Consider the following 19,970-nt stretch of genomic DNA (forward strand, 5'->3'; position numbering starts at 1 on the left):
GAGGGTAGCAGCTACATGCTACGGACAGATGAATGTCAAGTAAGTGCTAACGAAGGAAATGGCCAGTGGGGAATGGCCAGTCATTTTCCTGAAAACTTCAGGCAGGCATTTGTGTTTTAGCAAGCAGCGTTTGCCTTCTTAAACCTGCCCTATTAGACAGAAAGCAATCCGTGGGACAGATATTAGCTCCTTAGGTTCTGCACTGGACAGACTTTGTCCCTTGGCATTTGAGTGAACATCAAAACCTGTTGAACTTTTGCTACTCAGTAACTCTGAAGAGGCTGACAAGGCAGTACAGTTCCTGGATGAGTGCACCCCATGCCCCCCATCTTGCCCCCTTAGTCATCAAGGTCCGTGCAAAATCAGTTGGGTGAAAAACCCAGCTCCCTCACAGTGGGAACCTGTAAATTACAGGACCATTCTGAGACAAGGGATGGATCCCAGATGGTCTCTGGCCTTGACTTCTCCCCTAGAACTCGCTATTGTCCTAGGAATTCAGAACATAGAGGAAATGACCCAGATTTTATACTTAGCAAAAACCTGGATTCAGCTCTCCAGTGGACCACTCTGTAGCTGAGACATCGGGCCAATTACTTAACTTCTTGACCCTGTTTCCTCATCTGGGAATATGGGAGCAAGGTTTTTATAGAGCTGTTGGGAAACCGCTAAGACCTAGCTGGTGCAAGGTCTTAACACCGAATAGGACCTCTGAATTTGCAGCAGTTTCTTCCTACTGTCAGAATTTAGCTTTTAAAAATATATATAGAATAATCATACTTTGTTGTTTCTGTTCTGTTTAGAAACAGGAGCAACTTAATTAGACCAACAGGTTGATGCCACAAGGAGTCATCTGTTGTGTGATAGTTCCAGGTACAGGGGCAGACAGGTTGCAAACTCTGGCCAACTCCTGGAGTTGGTGAGATCTTGCCTTTGGTAGATTTTGAGCCACCTGTTTACTTTTTTACAAATTAAAAAAAAGAATAGTTGTTTATTTACATGTTTGTGGGCACTTGTGTGCTGCTGCAGTCATGGAGCTCAGAGGATAGATTGTGGGAATTGGCTTTCCCATCTTCCACCTTGTAGGTCCTCTGCTTGGTGACAAGTGCCTTTACTGCTGAGTCATCTCCCGCTGCATGCCCCACCCCACCCCTCCTCGTGCGCCTTAGTTTAGTATTACTTTTAAGTCGGTGCCAGCCTGTAAAGGCACTTGTCATCAAGCCCGACCACTTAAGTTAGAACCACAGAACCCACGAGGTGGAAGGAGAGAACTGACTCCAGACAGTTATCCTCTGACCACCACACATACACCGCGTTCCGCTGCGCCGCCCACCTCCCCCGCCATAAATACATTGAAAAAAAAAAAAAGCAAAAAAGGAAAGTAAGTTGGACTTTGACCAAATTGAACGTCACCTCAGAACTTATAACTTTTCTGTGATTCATAATCATGTGGAAGAAAAGTTGAGGGTTTCGTTCTCGGGGAGGATTGGTATGTGGTAAATGGGCTGGTGATCCCCTTGATCTGAATGGAGAGACCCTAGGAGGAATCCAGTATTTGCAGGGTTCACCCCCACCCCCTTCCCCCATTTCGTGACAGCTGTATTGCGGTAGCTGTGCACACGCTTCGCTTTTGAGTCAGCTAGGCACAAGACAAGTAATTTCCCATCCTGAAGCTCCCTGCTGCGCGTGGATCTGCTGGGATGTGGCTGCTAACTTCCCAGATTTGCATACTCGCTGCCTCCTCTCCCTTGGCAAGGCTCCGGTCTTTATACCTTCCCGGAGGTGATTCTTCTCTTGGGAGGCGGAGGCAGGGTAGGGAGGTGAGGCAGGGGGAAGGCGAAGGCTGAGTGCCCGCTGCTCACCCCAGGGAGCCTGAGCGTGAAGTCTGCGCAGGGAGGTCCGTCCTGCAGCTGGGGCTGGACCTGCGGCCGGCAGGGGGAGGCCGGACCGGGGCAAGCGAGCCGGGTGGCCGCGGACCCCAGCGAGCAATCGCTGGCTGGATGGCTGCTTGTGCGAGTGCGAGACGCTGCCCCTCGCTCACTCGCTCCATCCGCGGCTGCTGGCTGTTCCGCGGCCCCTCTGCCAACACACTCTCTTGCTCTTTGAAACAGGAAGTGCACTGCTGACTGCAACGTGCTGCCGGCTCCCAGGATGGAGGAGTGAAGTCTCGCGTCGCAGCGGTTCCAGCCCCCGGAGCCTGCCCGCAGCCGAGTCCTCGAGAGCGCCCTGAGGGAGCAGGGTGGCCACCTGGTCCAGGTGCGCGGGCTGGGGCGGGAAGGAGGGGTCGTTGCTCGTGGGGACTCTCTTGATTGCCTGTGCCTGCCACCATGTCCTCTTCCAGGAGTCTCCGTCACTTTGTCGCCACCGCCCAGGTGTATGGGACAGGGCAGGAAGGTTCTGGCAGCGTGGTTTGGGGACCTCAGGGTATTCCCCTAGACTGGTGCTCTCCAGGCTGGGCTGCCCTGGGACTGTCTGGGCTGCCTCCTGGAGTCCCTAGCTGCCCTCACCACCCTTTCCAGCTGCTGCCCGGAGCAGCTGCTCTTTGTTCCTCACTCTTTGGCCTGAGGCTGTCTAAATACCGCTCTGGGAAGCTGGAGACTGTTGGGTGTTGCTGAAGTTGGTATGAGGGCGAAAGTGGATCGAGAAGGAGGAAGCTGGTGAGCTCTGGGCAAAGCTTACAAAAGGCTTGACAGGGAGGCTGGGAGGCAAGCTAAGGAGCTGGGTTGCTTGTAGAGCCAGGCTATCACAAACTGAGGGAATTGGTGGTGCAGACACACACTCGGAAAGGTAGGGATCATGAATGAGCGAGCAACAGCAGAGAGTTCTGAGGTGTTTAGTCTGGTGTCTGGCTGGTGAACACTGCTGTAGTTTCACTGTGTGGAAACATGGTGCTTTATAAATACGAGCCAGACATTTTAAATTTATTAAACTCCAGTTGTCACCAAACTAAAATAGAGATGACTTTCCTGAGACTCACCAGGTAGACATGATTTCTTAACCATGCCTTGCTTGGTTCCAGGTGCTAGTAGGAGGCGGATAGATGCTCCAGGACAGGTGGATTTACAGTGTAGACTTCACACCTTTATTTCAGAGGATGTTCCTCTACAGGCCTAGACTTCTTCTCCCTCAGTGGAGCAAGGCCTGGCTGTATTTATTCACGGGAGATGGCCATCTCGCTAGGGAACCACTTTGGCTGAGGAGACTCTGTTTGGGATGGTTGTTATGACAAGCTAAATGTCTGAGCCGCGGAGAAGCCAGGAGAAGCCAGCAGCAACGTCTTGCTTCTTTTGGAGGCTGAGGTGTGAGCAAGTGGCAGCGGGGAGAAGAGGGAGGCTCTGCCAGATGAGAGGCTTTTTCTGTGCATACTCCAGTCCTTCGTCTTGTTGGTTGTCATGCTTTCTCAGAGGCAAGCTGATTTCTGAATTTAAGTCCATGCCCCTCAGTGGCAACCATCCCTTTTGGGGTGGGACAGGGACTGGTGTCTTACCACGTAGCATGGACTAGCCTGGAGCTCAGATGTGCCTGCTTCGAGAATGCTGGGATCACAAGGCTGGCAACTCCACACCTAGTCTAACTGTATCCCTCTTATAGCTATATCCTAACTTCACAGTAACATGTATCTTGGCATAATCAATTTTGCTTTCAGAGAAAACTCTCAGATTGGTCAGTACGTCTGTGCCCCATGGTTTTAGTATCAGCAGTCTGCAGATGGTTTCAGTGATAGAACCTCCTTGTTTCGGGGATTCTTCTGAACATCCATTTATTAAATACCTCTGTCACATTTATTTATCCCGTGCGTGTGTGTGTGTGTGGGGGGGGGGGGGGGCTCACACACAGTGTAGTTGCAGGATTCAGTTCTCTTCTTCCACCATGTGGGTCCCCAGGGATCAACCTGGACCGTCAGGCTTGGCGCAGGTGTCTTACCTGCTCTGCCCTTCAGCCAGCCCCAGAGCATTGATCTCTTTAAATTAGAGATTTTGAGCACCTTGATAATTTCAGCAGTTAGCATAATATAGTAGCAGCAGCCAAGGCATTTTGTATGGACTGAGCAGTTAATTTCCTCCTTGCTAGATAGATAGGCCTTGACCTAGGTTTGAAGTTAACTGTATAGTATCTGTATTTATGCCCCTTCTTTTTCCAGATACTCCCCAAGAATAAAAACAAATCATCCAAGAAGCCCCCACCTCTTTCTCTCCTTTTCTTAGTTCTGCTATGGCATGAACTCAGGACACTGTGGCCAAGGTCCACCCAGTTACACTTGATCACACACACACACACCACCTCTGAAGGATCTATATAGCCATATTATTATTCATATTCCAGGAGTATGCATTGCCCTCAGGCTTAGTAAATTGCTTGAGGACTTTTTTTTTAACATTAATTTTTTTTTTTAATTTACTTATTCCTTAAGGATTTTGGTGTCTATCTGTCACTCTGCTTTAATATACAGTGGACTGGCTTCTCTGACCCTCTGTAGGAACAGGATATATTCCCACATCAGTGTGAACTTGAGAGGAATACAGCCTTGGGCATCTTTCTCTGTTTGTAGGACTACTTTCTGTATCTTACAAGCCAGTCGGTCCTGGCAGTAGTGAGGTGAAGCAGCCCATTTATGCAGAGAGTAAGGCTGATACGAAGGTTGTCAGCCTCTGTAAATGGAGATGCTGGGACTCAGACAAGGGTCTTGGATTTGTGGCTCTTGACTCTTTCATGGTAATTTGGGAACTTGCTGCCTCAGGACAAGAGAGCAGTGCTAAGTCAGGTAGGCCTTTGCTGGTCCGAAAAGGACCAGCACATGGGATCAGGTGTCCCCTTGGCCCCCAGTTTGGATTTCTCCTATTCCTCTGTCTTGACTAAGCTTCTTCCTTTGTCTGTCATGGGGTTTAATTGCATTTATATGAATATGATTTATGTTCTGCCAAAATTCTTACAGCATGTTGTAATCTGCGGCGTCCCATGTCAGGTGTCCGCAGGCACGTGCCCCACAAGCTTTCAGTATTAAAGAAAACCTACTCAGCAGGTCACAGTGGTACGTGTCTGTCATCCCAGCACTCAGGAGGCAGAGGCAGGCGGATCTCTATGAGTTCCAGGACAGCCAGGGCGGGTGCCTTGGAAGATAGGATAGATAGACAGACAGACAGAGACAGACAGACAGATGAAAGGACTCTCTGGTTTGTTTCTCAGGATGTAATCAGTTTATACCTGTGTTATATAGACAGATCTTTATGAGTTCCAGGACAGTCAGGGCAGTTGCACAGAGAAACCCTGTTTTGGAAAATAAATAAATAAATAAATATTAATTAGTTAATAAATAAAGACTGTGGTTTGTATCTCAGGATGTAATTAGTCCATACTTGGGGTATGCAGGCAGATCTCTGTGAGATCTAGGACAGCCAGGGCGGGTGCACAGAGAAACCCTGTCTCAGAAAAATCAATCAGTCAATCAATCAATGAATACAAAAGACTCTGGTTTGTGTCTGAGGATGTTATCAGTTCACACCTGGGGTGTGCACTTCTTCCGTGTATACCGTCTTGCATCCCCTACTCTCCTGAGTGCTGAGAAGTCCACATGTGGGAACACAAGGGTAAGCTCATCTGCCTTAACAGTAACACATGAAATATTTTTGTAACGGTCCCAAGATGGGAGCGAGGGTGTAGCTTAGTTGGTAGCGTGCTTACGTATCATGTTCGAAGTGGTAGGTTTGATTTAACTCTGTGTAGATTGTCTGTGCTCGTGCATGCCTAGAATTCCAGCCTTTGGGAGGGACAGACTGCCTGAGCTACACAGTGAGTTTGAAGCCAGCCTGGGATACACAAAATCCAGTTTCAAAAACAAAAGTTGTTACGTGGAAGTAAGCTTATTTTATTATCTTTGCATTACTTAAATTTGAGGTGTCCCAAGATATTAATTAAAATATGTAGAACATTTTCTTTAGAAAACGATACATAAACACTTGTCTTCTTTTTAGTTTTAGTGCTTTTAGTTGTCTAAGATCCCGACCATGTAATACTTTGTCAAAATGGTAGGGAGAAGATAGGAAGGACAAGAAGAAAAGGTGGGAAAGTTTTTGGTTTTGTTCTTTTCTAAGGGAGCGGTGAATTGATACATGCAGGTTTTCTTAAAGGCCACAGGCTGCCATTTCTGTCTGTACTGAGGACTTGCTCAAGCAGTGGGTTTGTCTCTTTCAGCAGAGAGGCTAAGACTGAAGGGTGAGCGGCTTTGATGTTAAATGCCAAGGAGAAGTTCGTGGTCAAGAGCGGGTTTGCAGTGGAGGTCAGCATAAGCTACGGGTTTCATTGTTTTTAAACCCTCTAACTTTTCTTCCTATGGATAAAGTAAAAATACTGTCTCTGTCAGACATTGTATTCCATTGGTTCTCAACTCTTAAAAAGTCAGGATGCTTTTATTTACTAATAGATTTCAGAGGTCTTGCCTTCTTTAGCGATGATTTTTGTCACCTGTGATAATTAAATTACATATTTTAAGTACATATGGAGTAATGGCTATAGGCTGTCTTGTCTGTCTTAGTACTTCTGAGTATGGGGCAGGGATTCAGGGGATTCTCCCAGGATCTTAATTCAGTTCAACACAAAGCTAGCCCACTCCAGACTGAATGAAGCATTCAACATCCACGCTATGTTGCCATCAGATTGTAAAGTCCTCAGTGGGACTTTTCTTCTTTGTTATACAGTAGATTGGAGATGTGTGACGTCCTGCCTTTGAATCTCATCTTGTTTCTAGGCTAATTGTTTTTCGTGGTCAGCTTGGAGATCTTGGAGTCACTCAGTCATAGGTAAAGGGATGTTTTCTTAAGACACTCCCATCCTGAGCCATGAGCTTCTGTTCCTCACATCTGCCAGGACTCAGGCACCAACTGCAGAACCACCACTGTCTAGCTGCAAGGCCTTCCTAGCCTGTCTTCATTACCCTCAGGACAAGAGCGCTCACCCTTAACCTTTACAGTGTGTGATAAGCTTGAGGAAAGGGGCCTATTAGTTATCTGTGGTCTGCAGTGCAGAAAACGTTGACATTCATATTGAATCGGCTTCTCTGACTGCCATTCCAATTGTTAGAACAGGTCTGTGTACTAGGGTTAATCCATGAAGCTCTTTATCAAGTTAAAAAGGCAAACATGTCTTAGGCCAGGCATAAGTGAGAGTTGGAGGCTAGCTTAGAGTACATACTGAGACCTTGGTGTGCATGGGCGAACGTGTGTGTGTGTGTGTGGGGGGGGTGTCTATGTGTGTGTCTGCATGTATATGTGTGATGTGTCTTTGTGTATGTGTGTATGTGTGTCTGTCTCTGTGTGGATGTCTCTGTGTGTGTCTGTATGTATATGTGTGGTGTGTCTCTGTGTATATGTCTGTGTGTATGTATATCTGTCTCTGTGTGTGATGTGTCTGTGTAGTGTGTGTTTCTGTATGTGTATGTGTGTGTGTGTGTGGTATGTCTCTGTGTGTGTCTCTGTGTCTGTGTCTCTGGTGTGTGTGTCTTATTTAGTATCTCATATACTCTCTAGACACTTGATGTATGTATGGTTCTCTTGTTACTATGCATTCTGGGTAATGACCCTTTTTATGAAAAGAAACTGAGGCAGGCATAGATTGTGACCTATATACACAAAGCCTAGCTTAGTCCAGATTTGTGCAGGCCTCATTCCTTAAACATTCCCCTCTCTCTCTTACCCCAACCTATTGAGAGCAATGATTATGGTCTGTTTAGTCTGACTTGCCATTTTCAGTGAAGTGTAAGTTTAAGCCTTGGGGATTATACTGATGTTAGGGATGGAGATGTGGGAGAATCAGCATTTTTGTAAATATTTTGAGTTTTCAAAGATGTATCTCCCTTTTCTCTAAGGAACCTGGGTGTATAGAGTTATTGGCTTCATTTTTCAAAAGACTTGTTATTATTTTTTATCTATGTTTATGTCTGGGTGAGTGTGTGAGATGCCCTGTGATTGATTGGTTGTACCCTGTGGGTGCTGCACTTAAATGCTGAGCCATCTCTCCAGCCCCATGAGTTTTTTAAACAGTTGTGCACAAACATTTTTACTGGATTATAATACATGCTTGTGCTAATGTTATTAGGGATTGTATAAAATGTCAATTTTTAATCTCCACCAATGCCCCATAATGACTTACTTGTTTTTGGGGAAAACGGTCTCATTTGCTATGCACACCAGGCTCGCCTTGGACTCACAGAGATCCACCTACCTCTGCCTCCTGAGTGCTGAGATTAAAGGCCAGCATGCCTCACATCACGTAGTGTCTTAGTTTTCCTTTTACATTTTCACGCAGGTGTGTGTGAGCATTTCTCCTGCGTGTGTGTGTGTGTGTGTGTGTGTGTGTGTGTGTGTGTGTGTCTGTGAGCATGTCTCCCCACCATGGCCTTGGATTGCTGATACCTCCCCATTGGTGCCGTTCATTGCTGTGGATAGCTGTTCTTCTTCCGTGTCATTAGTGTACAGTGATTTTATGTCTAGGAACCATTATGATTTATCTCACTAGCGGGCTTCCTATGGTTACTAAGTGGGTAGGTTCTAACTAGCCCTCATAGTTTAACTTTTTCTTTTGGGGATCACTGTTGAAGATGAGATTTCTTTATTGATTGCCTTCTCTGAGTATCTTTTCATGTTTTTGGCATGTCTCCTTTTTTCTGTTGACTCTCCCCTTTCCTTGAAAGTATTTTTTATAGAGTATCTGATATGTTCCATGAATTAATGTTTTCTTGCTCTTCTAAAAATATTGTCTTTAAAAATGTGTGTTTGTGTCTGTGAATAGGTACCTGCACATGTCTTATTACTTTCTAGAACTGTATCTACTTATATGGAATATTCTGGAATGTTATCCTTTGATGGCAATTTACTTTGGGATTATTTAAACAGTTAACTGGAAACAAGGTTAGCTCCGAAGCCAGGGTTTTGTGCATCACCAATTTAATGTACAACAAAGAGGAAAAATATCACCCAGCAATGAAGAGGCGTCCCTGAAGGCTAGAGGCTAGTTCAAATCTAACCTGGGCTATGTTGGAAGACCCTGACTCAAAAGAACTAAACCCAAACTCCACAACTTCTAAGTAGGATATATACTTTTATTATTTCCCTCTCCCTCTCTTGCGAGAGCGTGTGTGTGTATGTGTGTGTGTCTGTGTGTGTGCACGCTCGCGTGTGTACAGGGACTCACTCATAGCTAAGCATGTAGTACATGCCAAATCCCAGCACTTGAGAGACAGAGCCAGGTGGATCTCCTGAATTTGGGACAGCCTGGTCTACTGAATGAGTTGCAGGATAGCCAAGGCTATGAAGAGAAACCCTGTCTCAAAATAAGTGAAAGAATGAATGAATAACTCCGACCTTAAACTTAATATGTGGTTGAGTATGATCCTCGTGCCCACGTCCTTGGAGTGCTAGGGTTACAGATGATGTCATCCAGGCTAGGTTAGCATGAACCCATTTTGATACTTTTTGTTCTTTTAAGATTTGTTTACTTATTTTATGCATATGAGTACACCATAACTATCTTCAGACACACCGGAAGAGGTCATTGGATTCCGTTAAGATGGTTGTGAGCCACTATGTGGTTGTTGGAAATTGAACTCGGGACCTGGAAGAGCAATCAGTGCTCTTAACAGCTAAGCCATCTCTCCAGTCCCCCATTTTGATACTTTTAAAGGGTCATATTTTGAGGGTCAACATTACTTTATCATCTAATACAGTTCTGCAGTTCTCATACTGTGGCTGTGGTGGGTTCTGTTCAGTTGACTTACTTGTGTGTACCTGGGCCTTCGACACACTGTTTCATTGTTACCGGTACATTTATATAACTTAATCTTGTTTACATAATTATCATACTAATGTAAGTTAAGAAGTTCGCAAATGGTTTAGGTTTGTTATTTTAGATTTTTTTTTTTTTTTTTTTTGTGATAGTGAGGATCAAGACCTAGAGTTTCCCATGTGATCGCAAGCCTTCTTCCGCGGAATTACACACCCAGCCGTGAGATTATTTTACAGCTGACTTCTTGCCCTTGTCTGCGTGTCTGAAGTCTTTTATTTTATTATATTTTACTTGTGACAGGCTCTGCTGTATCCCCAGCTAGTCTCTAGCTTGTAGCCAGTGATAAATTCGGACTTGTAATTCCCATCCCCACCTCCTCAGTGCCCGGCTCGTGCAGTGCTGGAGATCAAACCCAGGGCTTCTCGAATGCTAGCCAGACACTAGGCCAATTAAGCTGTGACCACAGCTGCCGCTGTAATTCTTTATACACATAAGCACACTTTGTAAATGCGTCTACTGATGTGGAACATGCTGTAGTTCTCATTCGAAGGCAGCTTGCTTTCAGCCTCTTTATATTCCTGCCTGCCTGCTGGCAGCATGGCTTTCTTTACTCTGGTCCTCATTGCAGGGCGGTGGTGTCTTTGGTTAGAGGTTTCTCTTTCTTCTTCAGTGCTCTATGTGAGCTTGGGTGGTTTTAAATGTTTTATGAGGTATGATGTGGTAAGACTTGGGCATACCTTTGAAAGCCTGTTAATTATAGATGTCTCTTTATTACCGGGGAAGCTGCATCAGTTTCAATCTGCTCTCCTCCAGCTTTTCCCTGCTCCAGTGCATTCTCAGGACACAGGGTCTCATTTCTGCAACTTATATTACACTGAGAGCTACATTATGTCATTTTACTGAGTACTGCATTATGTTACATTAAGTAAGCGTTTGCATTTCTGGGCAAAATAAATGAACATTGCTTAGATTTTTATTATAAATAAACTTGCAATCACGGAGTAAATACATTTGGTCTCAGTGAATATTTCGAAACAGGGTATCATAGTCCAAAGATGGCGGTGTCCTTTCCTGTCTGGTTTAGGAGTATGTGGATGATGGGCCGTGGTTTTTTGGTTTTGTTTGTTTGAGACAGGGTCTCACCACGTAGCTCTGGCTGTCCTGGAACTCACTATGTAGATACTAGGCTGGCCTCGAATTTCGGATAGATCCACGTTTGTACCTTCCAAGTATTAAAGGCACGACATGCCACCATGTCTGGCCTTACTTAGCTTTCGCTTTTATAGCACAGTCTCGTGTAGCCCAGGCTGGCCTCAGACTCATTATGTATCTGAAGATGACTTTGAACCTCTGATCCTTATGCCTTCATCTCTCCAAGTCTGGGATTACAGTTGTCTGCCACCATGCCTGGCTAGTGCTGTGCTAGGGTGTGAACACCTTTATGCTTTTTTTTTTTTTTTTTTTTTTATGCCAAGCAAATACTCTGCAGCTGGACTACATCTTCAACCCTTTATCTGTAGTTCTTAAGAGAGGGCTTGATATTTATTTAATTACTGATGATCACAAAGCTTGTATTAAGTCTGATGAAATTAGGTGCCTGTCCCGCCTCCAGAACCTCCTTCCACAGATAAACCCAACCTCTGTGCTGTTCCAGTTGCTCTCCTGACTCCCATGCTTTAAACAGAATCTCCTACCTGTTTGACTTACTGCTTATGGAGGACTTGATCAACGTTCCCATTTTTTTGTTCAGGTTCTTCTGGGCTACCCTCAGCAGCCATCAGACCCACCTTTCCTACTAAACTCTCCCCTGTCATTATCCTAATACAATTGGCATTCAAGTTATGTCACCCAGTCTACGATATTTGCCAATCTCCAAACAGTGAAGTCTCAGGTCCCTTTCTGCCTTCCTAGTTCTTGTGTTAGGTTTGGAGGGTGCGCTGGAGAATGGGCAAGTGCCTGGACTCAGGACACATTAACCAAAACTCGAGCATTAAAGACAACATGGGTAGAATACACCAGGACGGGAGACAGAGAGTAAGACGCAAAGAAGCCAATTCTGTGTCTTCCCATTTTGTGAGGAAAAGAATTGCTGGTGTTTGGTGTGAATGTAAGTTACCAAGCTGAGGAGGAAAAAGCTGTCCTAATGGAAGCCGCAGCCACGGAGAAGAGAGGGAGAAGCCAGTGTGACTGTGACACAGGCAGAATTCCTGGGATGAGTGATGGGAATGTGGAAGAAAAGCGGAGGTGCCTCTGTTTAGCTTGCATCCAGGGTCCTCGGTGATATGATAGCCTGGAAATGTGGGCTTTATCCCAACGGGGTCATGCAGTCTCAGGACTTAAGAAACACTCAATTTCCATTCTCAGGTGTGGGGACTAGACCCAGAAATCCCGTGGTTCTGCAGTGGGTTAGCAGTGACCCAGCTGAGACTTTGTGCTCTGCAGCTGAAGTGACAGGAGACAGAAAGGAGATAGTTATGGGCAAGACTTGGTGTCTGGTTAGGTAGAAAGTGGGAGGAGAGTCAGGAAGGAAACAGAAGAGCTAAGGGGAGAGTTTCCTGGTTGGCCATTGCCTCTGGGCTGTCCTTAGGAAGGACGGAAAGCCAAAGGACAGGTTTGGAGAGGATACTGAGTTTGTTTAGAAAACTTCCTGACACTCATTTGTATACTTGGTAGGGTTGGGGGTCACATGGTCCACAGACTACACGCACAGGTTGAGGGACAACTGGCAGGCGTCAGTTCTGTCCTTCCGTCTAACATGTTCTGGGAGGTGGGATGGTGGGGTGAACTGTTTGTGAGTCTTGGCAGCATGTGCCCTTACCCACTGAGCCGAGCCATCATGGTGGTCCTTTGAGTCTGTGTGAAGTGAAGATGGAGTGTCTGTAGGGCACCGAGAAATGTGGGCCCCGGGAGGAATGTGAAGACAAGGCCAGGCACACAGGGCTGGATCAGCCTAGCCACAGATGTAATTGACATCCTCCAGGCATGGCCAACGGATCAAAGACAGAGTGAGCAAACAGAAAGGAGTTAGTCACCTAATCCTTCCAGTCACCTGTGTGGGAGAATTACTGCTATTGTCCTTTTCATACATGGTAAGGAGCCAAGTCGCCAGGTATTCAGTTGGTGCTTAGATCCTGTCAGGGGAAGAGAGGATGATCTGAGAAGCGGGATGCAGGGGGCAGGAGGCTGGCTGTGTGTACAGGCACAGCCTGTTTGTGGAGCACCTGATGATGATTGGCAGTTGTCCTTTGTTTGTTTGTTTGTTTGCTTTTGAGGCAGGAGCTCATTCTATTTCTGACTAGTATTAGACTCCATATGTAAACCAGGCTGGCTCTAACTTGTAGAGATGTGCCTTCCTCTTCCTCCTGAGTGCTGGGATTAAAGGTGTGGATGGTTAACCCTTATGGTGGATTAATTGATTGAGAAGTGATTAAAGGTAGGAAAGGGAATAATTTACAGAAAAAGTTTTGAGAAAACACGGGGCAGAGGAGGGCACGCTCTGGAGTCTAGGGGCGGGGGAGGGCGTGCACAGGTGTACGGGGAAGAGGGGAGGGCACGTTCAGGACTACTCATGTGCATGGTGGAGTTGACCTAGAAGGCAGTCAGGACAATTCCTTGACAGGATGAGAACTCCATGAGAACGTGGGGGAATGGGCAGGTAGGTGGGTATGGGTGGGGAGGACGCTGAGGAATTTACTCCTGTTGCTGGGAGATTATTAGCAAGGGGGCAGATGTTGCTGTGAGGGTCTTTGAGACAGACATTCAGAGGTTACCTCAGTAATAGGAGCCACTGGATTGGGAGAAGCCAGAGTCATACATTTGTTATTTTACACTTGTTTATTATGTGTCTGTTGGGGTACACTGTGGAGGTCAGGGAACAACTTGAGGGAGCTAGTTCTCTTCTTCGCTCTGCGTGTGTCTGCAGCTGAGGTCTTCAGGCTTGGTGGCCATCTTGCTGTCTTAGCTAGGGTTTTACTGCTGTGAACAGACACCGTGACCAAGGCAACCCTTATAAAGGACAACATTTAATTGAGGCTGGCTTACAGGTTCAGAGGTTCAGTCCATTGTCATCAAGGCAGGAACATGGCAGCATCCAGGCAGGCATGGTGCAGGTGTTGCTGACAGCTCTACATCTTCGTCTGAAGGCTGCTAGCAGAATATTGACTTCCAGGCAGCTAGGATGAGGGTCTTAAAGCCCACCACACCCACAGTGACACACTTAGTCCAACAAGGCCACACCCACTCCAACAGGGCCGCACCTCCAAAGAGTGCCACTCCCTGGGCCAAGCATATTCAAACCATCACACTTACCCACCCCAAACTGCATACTCTTTGAGCATCCCTTGCTGACCGACCGCTGACTGTGAAGTTTGTTTTCCTGGTTGACCGAGTGTTGTGGTAACATTGTAAACTTCTGATTAGGACCCTGTGGCCTTGCCTGAGCGTTGAGGTGGTGACAGGAGGATGTGGAGGAAGTGGGGAGCTGGAGACTGATTGTTAAGGGATTGGGGTGCCAGCTATAGGGGAATCATTTACCCCAGGAGGCCTCAGTTTTCCTGTCCGGTAATGGTGGGAATTAAAATTTATGTCTTCTTGCATCTCCCGCAGCTCTCGGGGCTGCAGGGAGACTTGTGCACCATTTGACAAAAATTAGTGGCTCAGATCAAGAGAAGCTGCTGTACAAGGTAGCTCCTGGGCCTATGTCTTTAGGGGGTTGGCCACATGAGATCGGGTGGGGCAGGTAACTTGTTTGTGGTCCTGGGCGTCAGTTGGGGAGAAGTCACAGCCAGGGAAGGAGACCTGCAGAAGGGAGAAGCAGTGGATGTTATCGGTTCCTCTTGTGTGACATTGTCCGCTCTGGAGCCACCTCTTAAGTATGGGGCTGGTCCCCTAAGGCCCCAAGGCGTGGCTGGCATTACAAGGTGAACCCAGGTCTGGTTAAATGGCTTCAGAGATTATTGTAATAACTTAACAAGCTATGAAGGTGATAGGACACTCTTTTTACAGTAAGCCTGTAATCTTTCTCTAGGCTCTTAGAGAGCCAGGGACCTGGGCACTTCCTTCCCCCTGCATTTTGCTGTTATACAACTCAGTGCTTGGAAAATTCTTCACAGGAAGAAGAAACAGGGTGTAACAGACTCAGTGAAATGTGTTTTATTTTTTACAAAATTCACCCATTTAAGGCTGAGAAGACGATTCCATTGCCACGCCTCTTCTCTAGTTTCTCAGAGTCTGTTCCCCTCATAATTAAATATTCTTCAAAGTGAGGCAGAAGTTGAAAGAATGAAAACCATTTCGTCTTGAACTTAGGCCCTAGTCTCTGAATGCGTTCTCCCATTTCCTGAGGAACAACAGGAAGGATACACTTCCTCAAAATAAACCCAGTAGCCCGAGTGTGAACTCAGGGCAGTGGAGATCAAAGATTCCAGCACCTCGCCCAGTGGGAGCTTTCTAATCGCTTCTGTGACCTCAGAAAGTCAAGTCTGATACCATCCACGGTCGCTGTGGGGGTTTTAGCTTGGCATGAAGTGTGAGAATGCGCACGCGAGCACGTGTGTGTGTGTGTGAGAGAGAGAGTGAGAGAGTGTGTGTGTGTGTACATATGAGTGTGTGTGGGTGAGTGTGTATGTGTGAGAGTGTGTGTGCTTGAGTGTGTGTGTATGTGTGAGAGAGACTGTACGTGTGTGTGAGAGTGTATGTGAGTGTGTGTATGTGTGTGTGTACATGTGTGAGAGTGTGTGTGCGTGAGTGTGTGTGCATGAGTGTGTGTGTGTGTGTGTGTGTGTGTGTGTGTGTGTGTGTGTGTGAGAGAGAGAGACTTGGATATGCCTTGAGTGTTCTTAAGCTGTTGTTGGCTTCAGTGTCCTCCCTCCTGTGTCCTGGAGTCTAAGATGTAGTTTATTAGTATGCATGCTCAATGGGGATGCGACATCACAGTTAGGGAGACAGAGCACCTCCTGCCTTTCTGCCTTGGGGTTTGAATCAGAATGGACCCATAGACCCATATAGTTCACTGTTCATTCAGTAGAAGGACTAGGAGGTGTGGCCTTTTGGAAGAATTATGTCACTAGGGGTGGGCTTTGATGTTTCACAAGCCCATGTGTGCCAGACCAGTGTGTCTCTGTGTGTGTGTGTCTATCTGTCTGTCTGCCTGCCTGTCTGCTTATGGATCTGCAGCTCTCGGCTACCTCTCCAGCTCCATGCTCTCTGCCGTGATAATCGAGGCCTAACCCCCTGATACTGTAAGCCAGCCTGTAATTAAATGCTTTCTGTTATGAGAGTTGCCTTAGTCATGGTGTCTCCACAGCACTAGAACAGTCACTAAGAAGACATGCATCTATTTGGCGGTAAACCCTGTAGCCCAGGAAGCTCTTTCATGCTGTTTGGTAGAAAAGGGTCAGCAGCTCACATACTGAGCTCTGTTGAGGATGAAGTCTCTGACAGTAATTATATGTCTGTCTGTCTATCTGTTTACTTTAGGTGGGAATAGGATGTTTATTAATACTTATTTCCAGAGATAGGATTCCACATGTAGTTCTCTGTCCTGTCCTTGGTGTACAATAGGCCAATTTATTTTGTATAATTAGCACCTTTGTAGGGTTATACTTTCAACAAACTAAATTCCCCCCACCAACCACACCTCAGCACCGTTTGTCTCTTAAGAAAAGGTAGAGAGAGCCAGGCAGTGGTGGCACACGCCTATAACCCTTGCACTTGGGAGGCAGAGGCAGGATGATCTCTGAGTTGGAGGCCAGCCTGTTAGACTGAGAATCCCTGACTCGAAAAATAAACAAACAAAACGGGGGGAGGGGGGAGAGGGAGGGAGGAGGGGAGGGTAGAGGAGAAGAAAAGAAAGAGAAAAAGAGAGGATAAAAAGAGCGGGCACAGCTCAGCAGTGGTGCAGCACAGGCGTCGCCTGCAGGAGGCCCGGCTCCATCCCAAGCCCGGAAAGCAAAGTGAACACAGGTGAAGGCAGACCCCAGAGCAGCCCAAAGCTGTTCTGTTTCTCGGTCTCTTTACTTTTGACCCAAGTCTTTGTATTTAGTGGGTTTCTTATGTAGAGTTTTCCCCTACTTTACCAGTACATAGTTTTAAGCATACCCAAGTCTTTCACATTGAATGGGGTCAGTGATGGAGGGTAGTGTTTGCCATGTGTCTTAGTCAGGGTTTCTATTCCTGCACAAACATCAGGACCAAGAAGCAAGTTGGGGAGGAAAGGGTTTATTCGGCTTCACTTCCATGCTGCTGTTCATCACCAAAGGAAGTCAGGACTGGAACTCAAGCAGGTCAGGGAGCAGGAGCTGATGCAGAGGCCATGGAGGGATGATCTTTACTGGCTTGCCTCCCCTGGCTTGCTCAGCCTACTCTCTTATAGAACCCAAGACTACCAGCCCAGGGATGGTCCCACCCACAAGGGGCCTTTCCCCCTTGATCACTAATTGAGAAAATGCCTTACAGTTGTATCTCATGGAGGCATTTCCTCAACTGAAGCTCCTTTCTCTGTGATAACTCCAGCTGTGTCAAGTTGACACAAAAATAGCCAGTACACCATGCTAGAAGTTGCTCTTTAGTTTTTGCCTTGGACCTTGGCTACCCCTTGGCTGACTTATGTGGTTTTTGTTTATTTGATGGTTTTGTTGTTTCTCACTATATTGTTCAGGTGGGCGTCCACTCACTCTCAGTCCTCAGGTGTGTGGGTGCTCACTCTCAGTCCTTAGGTGGGTGCTTACTCTCAGTCCTCAGGTGGGCGTCTACTCACTCTCAGTTCTCAGGTGGGTGCTCACTCTCAGTCCTCAGGTGGGTGCTCACTCTCAGTCCTCAGGTGGGTGCTCACTCTCAGTCCTCAGGTGAGTGCTTACTCTCAGTCCTCAGGTGGGCATCTACTCACTCTCAGTCCTCAGGTGGGTGCTTACTCTCAGTCCTCAGGTGGGTGCTCACTCTCAGTCCTCAGGTGTGTGTCTGCTCACTCTCAGTCCTTAGGTGTGTGTCTGCTCACTCTCAGTCCTCAAGTGGGTGCTTACTCTCAGTCCTCAGGTGAGTGCTTACTCTCAGTCCTCAAGTGGGTGCTTACTCTCAGTTCTCAGGTGGGTGCTCACTCTCAGTCCTCAGGTGGGTGCTCACTCTCAGTCCTCAGGTGGGTGTATACTGTCAGGCCACAGGCATCTGCTCATTCTCACAGTCCTCTGTTCTGACTGTCTCTGGGATTACAAACACACTTGGCCATACTTAACCATACTTTCTTTTAAAAAGCAGTTAGTGATTACTTTAGAGTTTATAACTGACCCCACCACCTTAATGATAATAATAATAATAATTCTCCCTCCTTCTCTTTCTCTTCCTCTTTCTCTTCCTCCTCCTCTACTTCCTCCCCTCCTCCTCCTCCTCATTATTATTAGTGACATGTACAGCTTTAGGATTGACCTGACTGGGACCAGGGAATGACGGACACACACATGTACAGAAAAGCTGGGATCTGGTGGGCCCTGCGTTCTTGATGGAGATTTCATTAGCAGCCCAGAAACTCAGTAGTTTGTTAACATAAGCTGAAGGAGGGTGAGGTTAGCTCATCTCCAGAGGGTCCCTGGAGAGGAGCAGTCTTTTAAGCTTTAGTCCTGGAGGAGGAGGGTTGATACTTCTCTGTAAACCATCAACATCTGTAGTTGGAGCAGGCCTTGCCATTGCCCTCAGCCTGACTGGTGGAAGTCTCTTCTGTTCTCATTGGTTTAAGGCATGAGGGTCTTTCACTCATGTCACACACACATGCTCATTCTCACAGGGTACTCTCATTCTGCACAAGTGCATATGCACACATGTATGCCACAGTGCATGGATGAGAGTCAGAGGGTGATCATTTAGAGTCAGTTCTCTTCTTACACCTTCACACAAGTTCTGCAGCGCAAACTCAGGTCATCAGGCTCATGTAGCAAGTGCTATCCCTACTGCACCATCTTGCTGGCCATCAACTTCTGCTTTGTTTGTTTTTTTGAGACAGGGTTTCTCCTTGTAGCCCTGGCTGTCCTAGAACTCACTCTGTAGACCAGGCTGGCCTTAAACTCATAGTTTCTTCTGCTTCCCGAGTGCTGGGATTAAAGGCACATGTCACCACAGCCTGACTAACTTCTGCTTTAAAATTAGTAAATAAAAAAATAAAATAAAATAAAATAAAATTGGGGGCTAGAGAGATGGCTCAGTGATTAAGAGCACTGACTGCTCTTCCAGAGGACCTGAGTTCACTAGCAACCACATGGTGGCTTACAGCCACCTGTAATGGAATCTGATGCCCTCTTCTGAAAACAGAGTACTCATATACATAGAATGCATAAATGCATAAAGACAATTACATATGTGACATGCATAGAATAAAATTGGAAAGCTGTCCATGAATATAGTAAGAATAATTGTTGCTTGATGGTAATATAACATATGATATATATACATACAACATATATGATATATATACCTACACATATATATGTATGTATGTGTGTGTGTGTGTGTATATACATATATATATGAATGCTGGAGCCCTGGGAGACCAGAGATGTTGGATCCCCAGGCTCTGAAGTTGCAGGTGCTGCCCAACATGAGTGCTGGGAACTGAACCCTCTTCCTTGGCAAGAGAAATCTCCTCTCTGAACAACCGGCGCCATCTCTCTAGCCCTCTAGACTTTCTGCTTTTTTAAAAATACAGCTTCCTGTATTACCGGAGTTTTAGAGATAATCAGTGTCACATTTATTACCAGAATGAACCAGATTTGTTTCACTTTGAGAAGAAGAGATAAACCAGAGTCAAGTGAACTGAGACTCTGCTTGGCTCTAAATATCCGCCCTGCCTTTGGCATGTGGGGTGCGCACAGGGTCTCAGCCACCTCCACTTTCTGGACAGGAGGATGACAGAGTTGGTTGCCTCTCGATGTTATCACTCCTGTTCCTTCTCAGTCTATATAGTGAGAAGGAGCCCAGTAGGCTGTGGGAATCTGTGCACTCTTCGCAGATCTGTCTGTCTGTCTGTCTCTCTCCCTCTCCCTCCCTTCTGCCTTTCCTCTCTCCCTCTCTCTCTCCAAATGGCACAGAACTGCCTTGTGACTCTTTCCCGTCTTTTGAAAAATAATGAGAGCCGAGAATGATAAAGTTTGCTACCTTAAAAGCGTAACCTTTCACATACAATGTCTGTTTAGTTTTGTTGATAAATGTGCAGCTCT

General features: G+C 46.5%; 1 protein-coding gene across 8 annotated transcripts in view; it reads left to right on the top strand.

Annotated features, from left to right (window-relative positions):
• The window catches only part of Lrrc8d (leucine rich repeat containing 8 VRAC subunit D), a 111,502-nt gene that overhangs the window by 25,360 nt on the left and 66,172 nt on the right, over positions 1 to 19,970 (top strand). For 6 of the 8 annotated variants that reach the window (XM_021162723.3, XM_021162726.1, XM_029477167.2 and 3 more), the window contains exon 2: positions 2,109 to 2,253. The gene's annotated coding sequence lies outside the window, so the exon portion shown is untranslated. Of the gene's footprint in view, positions 1 to 1,760; positions 1,780 to 1,875; positions 1,895 to 2,108; positions 2,254 to 19,970 lie in introns of those variants that run through there. The other 2 variants (XM_029477169.2, XM_029477170.2) reach the window with 2 other exon arrangements.

Source organism: Mus caroli, unplaced genomic scaffold (assembly GCF_978045245.1).
Source record: "Mus caroli unplaced genomic scaffold, Mus_caroli_1 scaffold_4, whole genome shotgun sequence".
NCBI classification, from domain to species: domain Eukaryota; kingdom Metazoa; phylum Chordata; class Mammalia; order Rodentia; family Muridae; genus Mus; species Mus caroli.